The sequence below is a fragment of the Cebus imitator genome, unplaced genomic scaffold (genome assembly GCF_001604975.1).
Source record: "Cebus imitator isolate Cc_AM_T3 unplaced genomic scaffold, Cebus_imitator-1.0 Scaffold55, whole genome shotgun sequence".
In the NCBI taxonomy this organism is placed as follows: domain Eukaryota; kingdom Metazoa; phylum Chordata; class Mammalia; order Primates; family Cebidae; genus Cebus; species Cebus imitator.
The window spans coordinates 3,532,711-3,551,541 of NW_016107370.1; the positions used below are offsets into that span (position 1 = coordinate 3,532,711).

Here is an 18,831-nt window from a genome sequence, read left to right on the forward strand (position 1 = left end):
TGGGATGGGTTGGTTTACAGAGATGAGACATGCTTCAGCTGTGCCCTTTACTGTTTCTAAGAACTCACTAGCCCTGGGTAGGACAGCTTCTCCCTAGGCTGAGGGGCTACAAATACCAGGGCATAAAGAATACAGAAAATAAGAAAATATGGCTACTACCATTGGCTTTCTGATAAATGGAAGCCACATAGACAAATATAAAAATCTGAGAAAGCAAAGCAAAGATATAGATATCACTATATCTATATTCATATCCAAAGCTTTAGTTATATCAATCCCAAAATAAAAATGGTAACTATCAATGAATGTGGGATTGAGTCATTTTTTTAGACAGCTAACATTCATTGAATATTATTATTTTACCTGGTAATCTGACAATCGTCTCTTATTTAACCCTTTCAACAACCATATTTGATAGATTCTGTAATTATTTGTATTCCAGTAAGAAAAATAAGACTAAAAGAGGTTAAGTGATTTTTTACAAGGCACACATTGCTAGTGAAGTTCACAGCGGGGACTCTTTGGTTAGTCATATTCCAAAGAGTATTTTGTTCTTGAACAACTTACATTATGTTTTCTGAACTGCACAGAAATCAGTTTTACTTTTTTAGTAAAATCAGTTACTTTTTTAGTAAAAAATATTTTTTTACTAAAAAAGTAACTGATGATGTGTTACTTTTTTAAATAAAAGGAAAAATACTTGTAGGCATATATTTGAAAAATTGCATATGTGATTAGTGCATTCTTGCATTGCTATAGATAACTTCCTGAGACTGGGTAATTTATAAAGAGAAGAAGTTTAATTGCCTCACAGTTTCTTAGGCTGTACAGGAAGCATGGCTGGGGAGACCTCAGGAAACTTACAGTCATGGTGGAAGATGAAGGGGAAGCAGGCACGTTGTACATGGCTGGAGCAGGAGGAAGAGAGCAAAGCAGAAGATACTTATGCTTTTAAACAACCAGATATCATTAGAAGTCAGTATCATGAAAACAGCAAAAGGGAAATTCGTCCATGATTTAGTTACCTCCCACCAGGCCCTTGCTCTAAAATTGGAGATTATAATTTGACATGAAATTTGAGTGGAGACAAATCCAAACCATATCAGTATACAAATATGTATAAATAATATATAAACATACATGCAAAAACAAACTTCTGTGTGTGTATATATGTATTATGTATGTGTGTATGTAAAACAATAAATTAATGTCTTAAAAGTTCTCAGCACAAGTGATATAAAGTATATACATGGGCAATAGAATAAGATACAAGGATAATAAAGTGGGTATTGTCCGTACTTGCTCTCTTTATACAAGTTTATATATGTGTGTGTCTATAGCAGGTTTATTTTAAGAGTTGCATGTATGTTTGGAAGCTATTTAAATATATTTTTCAAGGCTATTTTATGGACACTTTTTTGTTAGTATTTTAGTGATTTTTAGTTAAAGAAAAACAATGTTTTCCAAGGGCAACAAAGTGAACTGAAGGTCAGAAGGTGTGGTCTTCTTACAAACTCTTCCTCCAAAACCCAGAAACAAGATGTAATGCCCTCCCAGGAACCCTGGACAGATTGACACAGCAGAGGGAGTCCTTTGGTGGGGTGGGCAGAGCTGCCAGCCCACCTGTGTGACTGTATTGTTTTGAGTGGGCTTAAAGGCAATTTCCGTGTGCCACTCCATTGACAAAATTAACTATTATTCTTGGAGAGCATTAAGTTAATGAATAATGCAAGAGCCAAAAGAGTGACTTATTCCCTTGGATTCTGAATCATAATCAGGAAATAGCTTTTATCTGGCGCACGCATAGTTTCATTCTTCGTAGAGCACATTTGAAGGAAAGTAAGGTCCTTCTAGGTATCAGTTTCACTCATGGTATCCTGTGCCTCCCTGATGAAGTCGTATGAGAGGCTGGCATACTATACAGTGGTGGGATTGCCCATGATACTTTTGATGGGAATGCCTTTAAGGAATAAAATAACTGGATCACCAGGGCTGCTACTGGATTCTAGATGGCAACTGTGTGCACACCAGGGCCCCACAAGGCCTAGCTCTATATCTGTATCTTCCCAAATATTGTAGCATTAGCTATGCATTTGTTATAATCTATCTCCCATGGGGGTGATGGCTTAGTAGGAATCAGTCACTTCTGTGTTCACCACGATTATTCCCTGCACTCCCTTCTGGCTCTGAAGTCATTTCAGATGCCTCCTTCATCTCTGCCATTTTTGACTGATCTGGTAGCTCCATGTCATCAACACTCAGCCCAGTCCCATGCCTTTCTGCTACAGTAGTTTTTGAAAGCAGACATCTATTGAATCAGTGGCAACTTGGTGCTTTCAAGAACAATCAGACACAAGACAGATAAAGTGCTGTTTAACAGCAGCTGAACTTCAAGTATCTCCCACATTAAAGAATCAAAAAAAGGGTATCTAATTATTGAAGTAGTTTGCAGATGTTGCAAAAAAATGGAAACATATATTTAGTTTTTCAGCAGATGAAAAGAAAGCTTTGAGAAAACCTCATCTCATGCAACATCATCCTGATGAAATATTCACATTATTTGAAATGATGCTGTCCTCATTCATTTGTAATGGCATTTTAGTACCATTGAAAGCCAGTAGTAGCACTTGCCATAAAATGACTACACTGAGAAAAGAAAAGTTTTTACAGCTTTGCAAAACTGGAATTTACATATCCCCACAAAATTTGACGTTTGCTAAGATAACAAATTTTTTTCTACTTCTTAAAGTATCTGAAACTTCAAATTTGAGCTAACTTCAAACCCAGCAACGAGGAATTCAGTGATGTTGGTAGGAAACCCCTTCATTGAGTCATTCGAGCACATTTTCCATTTGCGTTCAGAAACACAGGAATCACAAATGTGGCTGGGGACAGTGTTTTGTGACCTACTAGATCTTGTCTGACTTTCATTCCCAATCTCCTTACTGTAATTTCTCAGTTTTTTTCTGAACTGCCTTAGCTGTCTCTTGACTACCTTATCAGAATAAGAAACTAATTTTCAGAATTCTCTTATTCTCTTGTCCAGGTTTCTACGTGCTTCTCAACTCAGCTAGAATCACAGATGTTTCTATGTGTGGTAGTGCCCATTCCTGGTTAATGAGAGTCAAAATGATAGATAATAATGTACCAGTGTCTTGGACTTGTAAAGTCTTATGAGATAGTAATATAGCATTTTGGATTAATGTAACAAGTAAACCAAAGTACCAAAAAATTAAATGCTACTATTGATGTTTATTTTGGTTGAGAACCGTGTGAAAGACAATATGGATGAGCTCCTTTAAGTCTAACAAAGTCCTGGGCAGCATTTCTTACACACATTTAAATATGAATTTCCTGAAACTTCAGCAGGTTTAAATACTTCCAAAGGAAAATTTAATAATTAATGAGTCAATATTTAAAATGCAATCATTCTGTGCAAGAGCATTGGATATAGAAAGAACTTGGTATATGTGAAAAGACTACTTTCTCACTTTGTAATCCTAAGCAATTGTTTACCTTCTAATACTTAAGTTTCATCATCTTTAAAATGGGTGCAGGAGATGATAGTGTTTACTTCATATGGCTTTGTGAGAATTAAATGTGTTTATATGTGTACAGTGCTTAGTATATGGCTTGCACAGAAAGATGTTTTATATATGGTAGCTCTTATCACTATAAGTTACAGCAGCAACCACAGTACCATTTTTATAACATTCTCTCCAATTTTTAGAAAAGCTATATGATATTTAGAAAATTAAAAATAAAAATCTATGGTAAGTCGGGCAGTATGGACAGCCAATGAATACTTAATTGAGAGAGAGTTGACTACTCTTCTTTTAACCAGTGTAAAGGGAAATTCAGAAACTAGAAAACTGGATGGACCTGAAACCCTCCATTCTGTTGCTGATCATATAATACAGTCTTTTTAAAGAGCCTATTTAGTGCATCTACCAAGCCTTGAATTTAAAACTGTTAAGGACAAATGCGTATCAGAAGGATAGGCCAAGATGCAATCTGCATAAGACTTATGGATTTGTTGATATTTCACAGATTCTTCAATGGATAACAGGAGAGAACAGAAGGGTTCAATCTGTATTTTATTAATATTTTATCTTCTTCATCAAGAAACTTCTTCAGGTGTCAAGGAAAATTCCACTAGATGGAGTTAAGCAAGGAAGACTTTGTTCAAGACTGTAGAAATAAACAAGAAAGATTGAACTCAACTCTGCTGAAACAGAGGCAGGAGGATTTTTAAATGTTCAGGTGAGCTAACAGAAAGCTAGTGAAGTGTGTAAGGGGGAGGTCGATCACTGGGGCAGTAAGCTGTATTTGCTAGGCTCCTACCCTTCCACAGAGACTGAAAGGTAGAGGCTCTTTCTTGATTGCATTACATTTGAAAGAGATGGCTCTTAAGTATTATTTGAGAAAGACATTTTTTGGGTGTTTAAAGTGCTAAGAGAGTGAGAGGAGATTTACGTTTTCAAGTATCAGAGAAAAAATTAACAATTGAAAATTTTCTAAAGTAAATGCTCTAAGAAAAAGATAGGTCAGGGACCTAAAGTCAGGATAAAACCTGTCTAAAGCTGTCAACCTGAGGGGAACACAGTGACAATCTTGGTCAGCGGCAAAGAAGGGCAAACAAACACAGATAAGAAGAAATTCGAGATCAAAGTAGGAGCAATATTGTAAGAAAGGATATTATTGCTCTAAATACATGTAAAAATCATGCTTTGGATAGATTATATTGGATATTATGGAAACATAATTTGCATATAAGCTTTCCTAACTTTTGTCGGGCGTTTCTACTGAGCTACTGAGAATAGGAAAAGAATCAATAAAAAGCAAATTCAAAAATATGATTTTAGGCCAGGTACTGTCTCATGCCTGCAATCCTAGCACTTTGGGAGACAGAGGCGGGTGGATCACTTGAGATCAGGAGTTTGAGACAAGCCTGGCCAACATGGTAAAATCCCATTTCTACTAAAAATACAAAAATTAGCTGGGTGTGGTGGTGATGCCTGTAATTCCAGCTAAGTGAGGTGGAAGAATCACTTGACCCCAGGAGGCAGAGTTTGCAGTGACAGAAATTGTGTCATTGCATTCAGCCTGGACAACAGAGTGAGACTCCATCTCAAAAGAAAAAAGCAATATTATAAATGATATGAATACCTTATGATTTATTAAGGTATTAATATAATTTTTAAAGAGAATGGTGTCATTTTAAACTCAAGGTTGATATATTTGTAGGTCTGAAAATTAGCATATCCATAACCCAATTTATAATCTTTCCAAACCCCAAGACTTACTTCTCCCCATGCTTTCTAAGCTCAAGCAATTCTACCATTTAGATCCCACACTTAGAAAACTGATATTATGCATCTCTTTCTGTCGCATGTCACATCCAGTTATCAAAAATTCTTAAGGCTTACCTTTCATACACATCTAGGATGTTACCACTTCTACTGTTACCATTCTGCACCTTGGTGCTGTCACCTCTTGCCTGCATTGTTGTCGTATTCTCCCATCTGGCCTTTCTGTTTCTTCCCATGCTCTGTTCTTACAAAACAACTAAGGTATCCCTTTAAAATATAAAATAGATCTTGTTTCTCTTCTGCTCAAACACTCCAGTGGCTACCCTTTGCCTTTAGATCAATTGCCAAATTTGTCAGGGTAGCTAATCAGGGTCAGTCATTACTTTTATGACTTCAGGGTTCACTAGTCTTCCTTTGACTCACTCTCTGGAATTCATAGGGAAGCTAGGTTTGATCAGGGCCTTTCACTCACTGTTGCTTCTTCTTCTTCAGTGTTCCTCATCTAAATATCTACATGTCAGGATTCTTCACCTTTTTCAAATTTCTGTTCAAATATGACATTATCAGTCAGATTTTTTCTAACTAGCAACCTTTTTTTGTACCCTATTTATCTCCAATGTACCTACCGTTGTTTGATATACTTCATTCTATCTATGTATCTGTCTATCTATCTAGATAACTAGCTATCCTTTTCATCCATTCATTCATCCATCCATCCATCCCTCCATGCATCCTTCCATCCTTCCATCCATTCATCCATCCCTGAGTGAGGAAGGAACGTCCATGGTGGAAGAGCCTTTCGCTTTGTTGTTTCATGTATCCCTAACATAGGCAAACAGATATTTGCCTGTATCTGGCAAATAATGAACAAATCAAAGAATGGTGATTTAATGTTCCTTCCGTTTTCATAGAAACTTTCATACATGCTTGGTAACCTGGAAATAATTTCAGGGGCTAAGCATTAGAAGATAGTTTCCATCAGGCTTATGTATATGTGAGTGTGAAATAAAACTGAAATAAAACTGTTAGGAACTTTGGCAGCTTCAGGGCTATTTATATCTGGATAATTTTGCAGGGATGTTGGGGTACGGGTAACAAAACCAGCGTTGTTGTAAGTATAAGCTCTGAAAATAGAAGCAGACTTTAGAAGTTTGAAACTTCATTTTAAATATTTCATGCTTCATTATTATTATTTTTATATGTTGTAGCAGAAAACAGTGCTAATGTAGAAAGAAGTACATAAAGCATCATTTGTTTTGGAGAACTTCTGTTACATACTGCATGGTGTCCTGCCTGGAAATGTATTTGAAAAATTTGACACTTGTTACATCAATGAGCATAGTCAGCCTGAGCATGAGGCAGCCCTGTACCCAGTTTTACTACTGAGGAAATAGTCGCTAGTGCCTGGAAGCTAAGGAAGGGAAGAGTTCTCAAAGAGGTGTGAGATTATAACACCTTTCTGCAGGCATGATTACTTGGAAATGGTGAAAGAGGAAATACATACTGTTCTACTTTTATAACTAAAACAAATATGCTATAGCATTAGTTTTTTATTATCACAGAAAATCTTTATTTTGAAATTTCTTTGATGACTACTTACTCTGTTCATATAAACATTGAATAACAATGAAGTCATACAATCAGGAAGTGATTTTACAGCAAGTAAATTATTCAGAAATCTATTTTCTTAACTCTATTCTTATTATCTCCTTCTATTCCATTCACTGAACCTTTGGGTAAAATATATACCATGGGCACTGCCAAATCAGAGTGAAGGTATAATTCGAAAGAGCTCACAGAGAGATTTGCAAGAATGATCACTCATGGTTTTATTTCTTCCCATAGGCAACACAGGACCTTTTAGTAAAGTACAAAAAAGAAAGTTATTTCTTATTGTATTAATAACTTTTCACAGAGTATTTGTGACAGCGTAGCTAAGGACACACACATTAAAATACAAGTATTAATAGAAACAGAATCAGAGTATGGGTAGAAAATAAAGTTTTGGAAAAGAAACACAAATATGCTTCTCTAAAGGTTATATGACGGCTTCAGTGAGCTTCACATTTAGTTTTGAAGAAATAGAGACACTATTATTTAAACAATTCTGATTATCCGAGAAGAAAACACCTACAAATTCATCAGATGCTGTAAATTGTATTGAAAGTACTCTGAGTCACTGAAAATTGTGGCTGAATGTTAAATTGACAAGATGCATGCACAGTGCAGGGACGTTTTGTAATTAACAACTGGAAGGTTTTGTCATTTTAGCTGGCACCTAACCCAGGACAAACTCTTCAGCAGATCATGGATACATTTTTGTATTTTCCTTAATAAGTATGATAATAGCATAACAATACCAATAGCGAAGTCAACAGTTCTTTTAGAAAATCTTGTATGTGAATGCATTGTTCTAAGCACTTTACTTTTTAAAAATATATTAAATTTCTTAAATACATATTATGAGATTTTTCGTTTATAGATAAGAAAACTGAGGCACAGCGTGATTGAGTACCTTGCAAGAGAGATTACTTGGCTAGTAAATCATAGAGTTGAGGGATGCATTAATATATATTGCATCTATAACTTCATAAATCTACCTTCCTAAATATATTTACCTTTTAGAGAATGGAGAATAAAATAGGAGATGAAAAATGTATACTTTCTTTTCTTTCTTTCTTTTTTTGTAGAACAAAATCCGAGAGAGGAAAAGTAAAGCACAGGCCACCAGAAAGCTCATCTGGTTAAGGCAACATCCCCTAAACTAATATCTCAATTAGGGGATCTACATTTGGTTGGACCAGTTAGATTTGTTTTATTTTCCAAACTGCCCAGGAAGGAGATCATCTAGAGGTAGTAGATACCAGTGTGAATTGAGCTATCATGATTAAATAAAATGTCGCTCAAACTGCAGACATCTCTATAAGAAAACAGCATTTGTCTTATCTCTAAAGCAGCACATCTTATGACGTTAGGTGAATTGTAGGTCTGTGCAGTAGTCCTAGACAGTGGACTTTATGCAAATTAGAACCTGGGAGGAGCTCCTGTGCTTGTACCCGAATATGAGGATCAGTTTACTAGCTAGCTTCCAGGTGGCTCTTTAAAATTAAGTGAGATCTATAATAAAAAGCATTGAGCTGTCTGCTTCATTGTATCAATAGATTTGTCTCTCTTAGAGAAATGAAGTTGTGGGTTACTTCACTTATCACTCTACCAATTATATAAATTATACATCACATTTACTTTTCAAGTCTTAGTTTTTCATCTTTTAACGCTCTCCTATTTGGAGTACACATGTGTTTATGGAATGTAATATCACCACTAAAAACTCATGATTTTGCTTGTTATCTGGTAATGTAAAAAATATTTTAAAAAGCAAGTAATATCTTTTAAGAATTTTTTTAATTATGCATTTTTATCTAAATCCTTTCACTTTGTTTTTTTACTTAGCAGAAACAAGATATAGTGCAATGAGTTAAAAAGTATAAAATGGATAAAGTAAAATGGAGGAGAAAGAAGCAGCAAACATGCTGTGGTAAGTGAATTCGTTGCTGTAATTGAGCACAGAACTTAGCTCTTATCTTCCTGTAGCTAAGGCAGAAATGGAAATATAATTACTTACAAAACTTATCTTCTTGCTTCCATAGCAACCAATGTATATCTCGAGCACCGAATTTATTGCATTGTTTTAAAATGAACTTTCTTAGCATCTGTGTCCCACTAAATTGAGTTCCTTGAAGTTAGAGATACTGCTTGCATGAAGTAGTTTCTCATAAAATCCCATATTTCCCCCAACCCCAAAATAAGATTTATTGACTTGAAAGAAATAAGCTACATTTCCTAGGCCATATAGATTTTCTATTTATTAAATATAAAGGGAATTGTCTTGGTTGGGACCTTATAAAAGGTCCATTGGGTGATTACATCAGACAGTTTCAACAACAGTTTTATCACAGATGCAAAAGTGAAATCCAAATGGTGTATTTTCACAGTGAAGTCTGATATAGTTTGAGGCTGTCACATGGGTGCCCCGTTAATGTGGTGACCTTGTTAGGAAAATACTCAGGTGCTGAATACATATAGACTTATGATTATCTCAGTTAATTTGAAGCTGAAATACTATACCTAAAATTATGGACTATGGATTTGCAGTTGTGCTCCATGGACCCTGAGAATTCTGGATGGTCTCAGTCTGCTAAGGAGTAAGAAAGAAGGGAAAGCTTTTGATTATAAATCATTTTTTAACCACAATAAGTGTTTAAGCTGACTTACATGTTGTTTCGGTGTAAACCCATCTAGGAACAAAAAAAACTGCATTGTTAAACAAACAAACCAATACACTTTGAAAATCATGGACCTAGATGATTAGGTGACTATGGTGTGCCTTGGACTTGAGATTCCCAAACCTGATTTGTCAATTGATTCACCTGTGGTTCTTTTCATAGGCACAGATATGAAGATAATACCCCTTATTCTGATCTATTAAGTATGAGTCTGAGCACAGATATTAAAAACAAAAAACAAACAAAAAAACACCTCTTTAGGGATTCTGATACTTTCTCAGTATAGGAATCCACTGCTTTGATTTCCTAATTAAAAGTTATTTTTGGTAAAGTTTTTCAGTGAGGCCTGGGTTGTATACATTAATATCTTCCTAAAATAGGACGTATAGGGCATTTGGTGTTAAATCTCAGGGATGAAAAAATGTATTATGACCCATACGAAGATCATTTCCAAAAGACACATTGCATATGAAATACTATGAACTGGCATCTGAACAAGTGACACTAGTAGAGTAAGTTATGATTATTTTTTCTCATGACAAAGTTGTTCACTTGCCTTACATAGAAATAAGACAGAACATCAATTGGCATGCATTTAGTCTGGAAAAAATGTAAATCAGCAAAATAAAAGATGAGAAGGGAGTAAAACTCCACTCAAAGTGGAAAGGATTTTCATCTATTTTCGACCTGTTATGATGTAGTATTTGTCATCACTCTGCATAGTTAAGAGTCCCAAACAAATATTTTAAATAGATTGGCACAAGTCTTCTGTTCTCAACAAAGTCTAACCCAGGGGTCAGTGGGTAAGATAATATCCAAACACTCCCAAAATTGATATTCGTAGCAGATGTGAGCATCTGCTCTGAGAAGCAAATATAGATTGGTAGATGTATGTTGTTTTATAAAGGCATGTAGAAAATTAAAAATTTAAGGCTATAATCCTCTGATTCCTGGGAGCCTAAATATTGCATATCAATGACCTGTAATTAATTATCTGAAAACATAGAGTTGAGTTAATGTAGTAACATTTTATTATATAATTATGGTTTACATATATTGAGCTCTTACCTTATGACAAACACTGTGTTAAATGCTTTGCATGTACTCTACCCTTAATACCCACGATTACCCTGTCACATAGATACATTATTCTCCCAATTTAATAATAAAAATGCTGCCCTTTATATAAGCTAACTAACAAATAACAAGGTTCCAATTTGAATTCACAAAGTGACTTGTTAACTCTTTCATCAACTTATGGGCAAAAACTAAACAATTGATTTGAAACTTTGATTACAGCTATGATTAGAAAATATAAATGAAAATGCCTAAGACATTGTAGGCACCAGTAAAATAATACTAAGTGCAATAACAGAAATGAGTTGAGAGAAATTTGTTTGTATTTTTTAAAAGGACAATTCTGCAGTATCTATATAATACTGAGCATTTCAGTACTTCATGAAGTGTTGCTTATGATTTAATTGATCGAGGGTTTTTTTCAAGAACTTTGGAGAAATAAACAGACTTTCTCATCCTGAAAAACCTTTTGGTGTCAAGCTTCTTTAAAATAAATTTAATGGCTTGTTTTTAGCTTTTGATCTTTAAATTAAAAGAGACTTTGGAATAAATGTAGGACAACTTAGAGTGCACAACACAACATCGATTGAATCTAATCTGTTTTTTAAATTGATCTTCTAATAAAGGGAGAAGTAATTTAATCATTCAAAGTAGCCCAAATTAGTGTTGAGATAACCTTTAATCTTTAATAGATTGAGATAAATGCATTGATGAACAAATAACACAATGTATAGATATAAACAATTTATAAAGTCGGTATTAGATACTGCATACATAGAGAATTTATCTGATAAAGTAAGTCAGCAAGTGAATAGTAACAAAAAATTTACCTTATAATAAATTTTAATGAGTGTTTGTTGAGTGCTGGCTTAATTATTTACAAACATGACTCAGATGCTGATTTCAAATTTTTCTCTAAAAGAGTCATTCTGTTAACATAATACTGTTACTTCTTTGAGTCATCATAACAGGGTAACTATAGGAAATAATTAGAAATAGTGTAGAACAATTGAAAAAAGTAAACGGATAGAAAATAGAGACCATTAGACTTAAAAGGAGTTAAGCATATTTGATGTGTTTGAAGGTCAAACGTCATATGCTTTAAATATGAAGACTTCATACCAGGAGGAAAAAGTGGACAATTTATATATTGTTAAAGAGTGGATTACAGGGGTGGGTAAGCAGAGTAGGAAAGATTGAGAAGTGGCAGGTACTTCTACATCACTGCTCACGAGAGTGCTGTAAATGATGAAGTTATAGTATTCTTTATAGAATTTTCTGACTGTATTATCCTCCTAAGTAATATGGAATCATTGGAGAGTTGTTCAGCATATGACATGTTTCAACTGCCTCTTATTTAAGCCACTGTTAAAGAAAGGATTCCTGTCATAGGGTTCTGGGGATTATCCAACATGTGACATCAAACATCAGTCAGATGAGGCCAACAGCAGTTTATTAGTTACAGATGTTCCCAGCCTGGAGGAGGACACAGCAAGCTACAGAAGGCCACACTGGGATTACATCGGGGTACAGACAACACAATCAGGGGCTCTGGGAAGCAGACTTCGAAGTATCCAAAGAGTGGGACCATCCCTGGTTTCCCAGGAGGGTGTAACTCACTTGTTTAAATAATTCCATGGGCTGGCAGAGAACTGAAACCTGCTACTTTAAGATAAAGCAGGAACTGCCTGCTTCCTTTGATAAGGAGGGTGGTTAGAGACCTTATTTTTGGGAGCAGAGTCAGGAGGAGAACTGTGATTAGGCCATTTGAGACCCTCCCAATTTCAGCTCATATCAAGATAGCATCTATTAAGGGGCCTTAAATTTAGGCCTCACACCACATAATGATATAAAGCATTTCCAAAAAATGAATATTTTATTTCACAGAGGGCCATTAAAGGAAAATTACAAAGTTGCCCTCAGTTGGTTAGAAAACAGTTCTTTTCCTTGGAGCAGAGGTGAGGTGAAGGGGAATAAAATTACCTTTGGGGTAAAGAAAAGACCATTTCCTTTTGGCTCTCTGTACTCAATAGACACACAGATAGTGCCTGGACCTTGCAGAGGTATGTTGGTGGACAGACGGGCAAGAAATATTGTCTAATATTTTCCTTGACTGCTATATCATCCTCTTTGTTCTTATAGAAAAGTTATACCAACTGGAAGAATGACAACAAGAATTTCTCATTGCTTTTGTTGTGGAGTTTAGACAATAGATGTAGATCCAATTTCAGCAAAAGAGAAGGAGTGGGAAAGAATCTGTAGTTCTCTTCCACATCCTGTCTCTGGGCCTCTTTGACATGTTAGCATCTTCTTGAATTATTTTCCCTATTTTCTTGCTTTGTCTACCTAGAAGGATTTCCTTTCATCAGATGATTATCTTTCACCCAAATGAAGATCCATTCTTCATGCTCATCAAAACTTGCAATATTCTCAGAGTCAGTATTTTCTACTTATGTGCTATGATGTGTGGGAATTTTAATTTTGAAAAAAAAAATAGATCCAAACTGATATCAGATCTGCTATTAACTGTGCGATCTTCAGAAACTTTCTTCGTTTCTCTGGATGTGAGAGATGTTAAAATAATTAATCAGATTGTGATCTCTGAAGTGCCTTTTAGTTCTTTCATCTTGTGCTTCTGGATCTTTTTAACAGAAGCCTGAACCTCAGGCCTGATTGGTGCCTGCTCTACAAGAGCAAGCCTAAGAGGCTTCCTTGCTGGGATGAGCCTGATTGCAGTTTTGGAGTCCATGTGTCTGGTGTACATGTCAGCTTCTGCTGACTACTTGACCCCCATCTCGGGTTTCATTCCTGATTTTCTACTCTGCCTTCAACAGACATCTGGCTTTAGTTTTCTTCTGGAATCATTCCCTACCTTCCCCCAATTAAATAACAGTTATCTTGCCTGCTGGCTCAGGTTTTCAATCCAGGAGTTTAATTGGAGCCTGTGTCAGGAACAGCAACCATATTTAGTTTAAGTAGTTGCTGTGAGGAAAGTCTCTAATTAAACCTTGCAAGAATTAAAAGATTGTTAACTGGATATCATTTGAATTAGCATCACAAAGGTGATTGTCTGCTTTGCTCACTAATAAATTCATTTGTATTGGCAGTCATTATGGGGAACCAATCTCTCTCTCTCTGTTTCTTTTTGCAATCACCATTCCTAAAAGGTGCCACTAAAAAGTCCTTCCTGGATATAAGAAGTCAATCTTTGGTGTCTTCTATCACTGGTGGTTGCTGAATTTTACTCTGCCTTTGATTCAAAGTAGGTGATTTTAAAGGGGCTTGAACTTCTAAAGGAACCTGACTTATCTTCTGCCTTTTTATTTCTTACTGATCAGGAAAGGAAGCTCAGCAAGGAAAAAACTAGATGTGATTAAATAAGTTCTCATGGGAAGCAATTTTTTGAAAGAACTATTCCTGATACGTTGTTGATATTTAATTGTATATCTGTTAAATATTAGATCATTATATTGGCACCTTGCGATCATTAATTGGATGTAACTAACTTGATTTAAGATCTAACATCATTATTTTTATTTAATAGTTTAATAAAGATTTAATAAAATGAATAGAACAACAGTGATTCAATGATCATTTTCATCACAAGTTAAGCACTCGGTGGAAATTTAATCTTTGGCTTCTAATTTACTGTAAGATCTCTCTTTAAAATTTAAAAGAAAGAAAAAAGCTAATTTTTCACTTTTAAGGGCAATAAAAAGTTTTGGAAATACAGATCATTTTCTCATTAGTACAACAACAACTTTCTTCTGTGGGGAACACCTATGCAGCATGACATGAGCAGCTTGTGCACCTGTTAAGCTGTTACAGGTGACCCACAGTCAGGATGTATTATCAGCTTTAAAATTATGGAAAAGGTTTCATATTAGAACATTTTCATTTGCCTATCAGATACTGGATTGGCTGTATATGTATATGTAAAAATACATATATTTTTGTTTCAGAACTATTCAGAATAATACAACCCATGCTTTTTTAGGGAAGGACTTGACTAACTCCAAGGTAGTTTTGAAGTTCATTGCTTGTCTGCATTCCTCTGAGGTAGCCTCCAAAAGTCGTAAGAGCTTCCTGTGCTCTGCTTTTCCTAGACTTCTGAGTACAGAATACACATCACCACTGTTACCAGACGCCAGCCCAGTAATAAGAGTACAAGCTTTGCAGTTGAACAGATGGACATAAATTCTGCTTTCTCAATTTACCAACTCTATGCCTTTGGGAACTCTATGCCACCTGGCCTCTCTGAGTTCCAGATATCTCATGACAAAACTGGAATAATAATACATAGATTCATCATAAGGTTGTTGTGTGTTTTAAATAAGATAAAATATAATGTCTAGTATGTTCCCAGGCCTCTAAAAATGATAGCTAATACTATTAGCCACTGTCTGGGAAATTCTGACAGTAGTACTCTACGTGGAAAACTCAGTCTAATTATCCTGTATCATGAGAACAGTCCTAGCCTGCTGTGAAGCAATAATCTGAGCATGAAACCCAGTGACTGATCATCATTGCTAGATGATTTTCTTTCTTATTAGAAATTCTATCCATATGATCACCTGGGAAGCCTCTACAACAAAATCTGTGAAAATGACATAATTTGGTTTGATTTTGAAAATGGAGTCAAGTGAAATTTGTAAGGACACACAAAGAAATTAAAAAATACCATAATGTTTACTTCCCTAATCTTTTAAATGTTTTATTAAAATGTTTTATTATAGTTTTCAAACTATGTTGTTGACAATAAAACAAGCTATGTCTTATATAGAGAGTGCTTGTTAAACTGCTGTTTTTCTAAATAGTACAATAATTAACACAATATTAGGAGGTGAAGAAATTCATAATAACTATAAGCATTTACTTCCCCTCAGGCACACCGTGAGAAGGGACATTTCCTTGTTAGAATACTTTTTAAAATATGTATGGAATCGAGTCATTTCTGAAAAGTTTGCTGTTTGTCTCTTTAAATGCCACTGTGCCAGGCTTGATCCCAACATGTAACTCTTTTCTACAATTTATTTATATGCAAGTAAGAGTTAGGAGTCTTGGGGCATAAAATACTAAACTTTCTCCTTCTCTTCTCCTTTTCAGTTTCTGAGGGCCTCGAAGTGTGCTTCTGTATTAGCTAATCCAAATTCATTAAAAACATTCATTGTCACAAAGAAAAAAAAATAAATTCTGAAGGCAAAAGAATTTCTAATAAACTGGCTTTAAAATCTTCCTTTGTAAAATTCATAGGATGATGACCTAGTGCAGTAAAATGTGTTGACAACCCAGGTCATCTCAGATGTGTCCTTTGTTTTGTCTTTTCCTTGTGGTAGAGTATTGTATTTTTAAGCTAAAAATTAGAACACATGAGCGAATGGTAAATTTTTGTGGCATAATCTCAGTGTGAGAGATGTGCTGGTAAGCATAATTGGGATGTGGAAATATTTGACATATCAATTATATTTATAGAATATATGGTCATAGAATAATTGCTATATAAAATTTTTGTATGAAGATTGTCCCAGAAAATTCAGGACATATTTCCATTTCTCATGTAGGTCATACAAATTTCATGCTCATGGAGATATACTTTATGTATACATTCTTTGCCCTTTTGAAATTTGAGTACTTGTTTTTAGTGTTATAAATTTCCCTCTAGACATTGCTTTAAATGTGTCCCAGAGATTCTGGTACATTGTGTCTTCATTCTCATTTGTTTCGAAGAACATCTTTATTTCTGCCTTCATTTCATTGTTTATCCAGTAGTCAATCAGAAGCAGGTTGTTCAGTTTCCATGTAGCTGTACAGTTTTGAGTGAGTTAGTTGCTTGTTTTTTAACAGAAAATCAAAACAATCAGTGGCTGATAGAGCAGTGCCAAAGATCACAAATTTTCAGTAGGTGCTAATATCCATGTATAATGTATTTCAAATGAAATACCTTTTTATATAACTTCAAGTCTCATACATATGACTAAATTATATATGTATATAGTTAATATATATAAATTATATCTGATTAATATATGCATATACATATTTATATATAATTTAGTTTTTAAAGTAAAAGAAAGGATAACTATTAGAAAGTTTCATGTAGCTGATACTTTTCATACTTGTTTATTATATAATTTCATAAAATCCTCTCTATTGATTCAAAATACTAATTTGATTTGTGTTCAGTAGTCACCAAAACAGAATTATTGGAATAAATATTAGAGAATGATATCACTTAGTTATGGCCAGTACATAGGAAAATCATTGTCATCAGCTGTTGGTCAAAGTTGTAGATAAAAAGTACAAGTGTTTTTCAAAAGCAATTTAGTAGTATGTATTAAAAGCTTTAAATAGGTGCATGGCTTGTGGTTACATTTTAAGGATATATTCCAACAAAGCACATAGTTGGATCAAGCAGAGTGTTATATACAAGGTTGTTCAAAACAGTATTACACTAACAAAAATTTGAAAAAGATTAGAAAATGTCTGAATGCTGAAACAAAGTATCATAGAGCAATTTAAGGAAATACTTTTGGTAATTTAAAGCATGAAGTAGATGCATATCATTGACATAAAAATGCTTATTTTAAATTTTAAGATAAAAAGGTTGCAAAGAGTTGGCATAGCATGATCCCATTTTTAAAAATATTATCATAGTATTATTATATTATTAATACATAAAACAATTATTTCTTTGTGATGGAATTGGCTACAGAGGATGGTGAGAGTTAACTGTAATGAGAAATACTCAAATTCCTATATTAGACAATACATATTTCCATCAATTATGATCAGTCTCACTTTAAATTCGCAATTCCTCCCTCACATAGTCTCTGCAATTTTATGAGTCCCCCAACTTACTCTCCCACTTTTCTATACTGCCTCTCTCTCTCATCAACCTTCACTAGTTTCTTTTCCTTTTCCTCATACTCTGCTGATAGCCTTCTTAACTCACCAGAAAATGTAAGCAAATTGGAAAAGGCCTTCCACCTGCCTCATCCTCCAAATCCGCCCCCCTTGCCTGCATCTGTACCCATATGCTCCGCCCTGCCTCGTATTTCATGCTCATGAAACTGTGTGCTGCTCTCCAAGACCAACCTCCTCTTGGGTCTACTTTGTAGTTGTCTTCTCTTTCTTACCACTATCAATTTTTTCCATCCGGATTTCAACAGGCAGTTTATTGATTGCACATCACCTCACAGCTACCATTCCACTTCTTTGTCACTCTTTACTACAAAACATCTTCAAATTGTCATCTGTCTCATTGTCCTTATTCTTATTTTCCTGTATGCTCTGGAATTTTTCTCAATCAGGCTTTTATCACTACGGCTATTCTTGTAAAGTTTACCAATGACTGTCATTCTCCCTCATGGTCATTTTTCAGTCCTCCTCTTTCTCTCTTAGCCATAGTTTATACCTAGATGTTTTCTTTCTTCTTGAACCACTTTCTTCATTTGACCTCTAGTACATCATTGTCTTTGAGTTCCCTACTCCTTCACTGACTGCTCCTTCTCCTGCACTGTTACTGAATCATTCTCCTTTCCCTGACCTTTAAATTTTGTAATTCTGTTAGGATCAGTCCTCAGTTTTTCTTTTTCTCTGGCTATAATCACTCTTAAGTGATCTCACTCATATAATATTTAATATATACTTCATTGTGTCTTTCACCTCAACTTCTCACTAACCCCAGGCTAACAAGTCTCACCCCCACCCCACCCTCACACCTACGCATTCCACATCTTGTCCTCATGTGATCTTTCCCACCTTAATACATGTTAACTCCAACTAATCTGCTGCTTCAGCTAAAAAAAAATGGAATCCATTTGGCCTGTCACTTTCTCTTACATCATCTCACTTCTCTCACATTCTTTGAAATCTCACAGTTTCTCTTACAGCTCAAATCCAGGAGGAAATCCTGTTGGCTGTGCCCTAAAAATATTTCCGTCATCTAACCTCTTCTCAACACCTTTGCCATCATCCAAGTCTGAGTGCCACCATCTCTCATGACATCTGGATTATTATTCATCACAGAGAGAATCATCGCTGGTGGTTTTATTTCTACCTTTGCCAACCTATAGAATTTTTGTAACAAAGCACTCAATTGAGTCCTTTTAAAACACACCAGCACATCTCATTTCTCCACTTCAGTGTCCCTAATGGCT

General features: G+C 35.0%; 1 pseudogene; it reads right to left on the minus strand.

Annotated features, from left to right (window-relative positions):
- Positions 1-1,748: 1,748 nt before the first annotated feature.
- On the minus strand, positions 1,749-2,195 carry LOC119471296 (annotated as a pseudogene).
- Between the last annotated feature and the right edge of the window lie 16,636 nt (positions 2,196-18,831).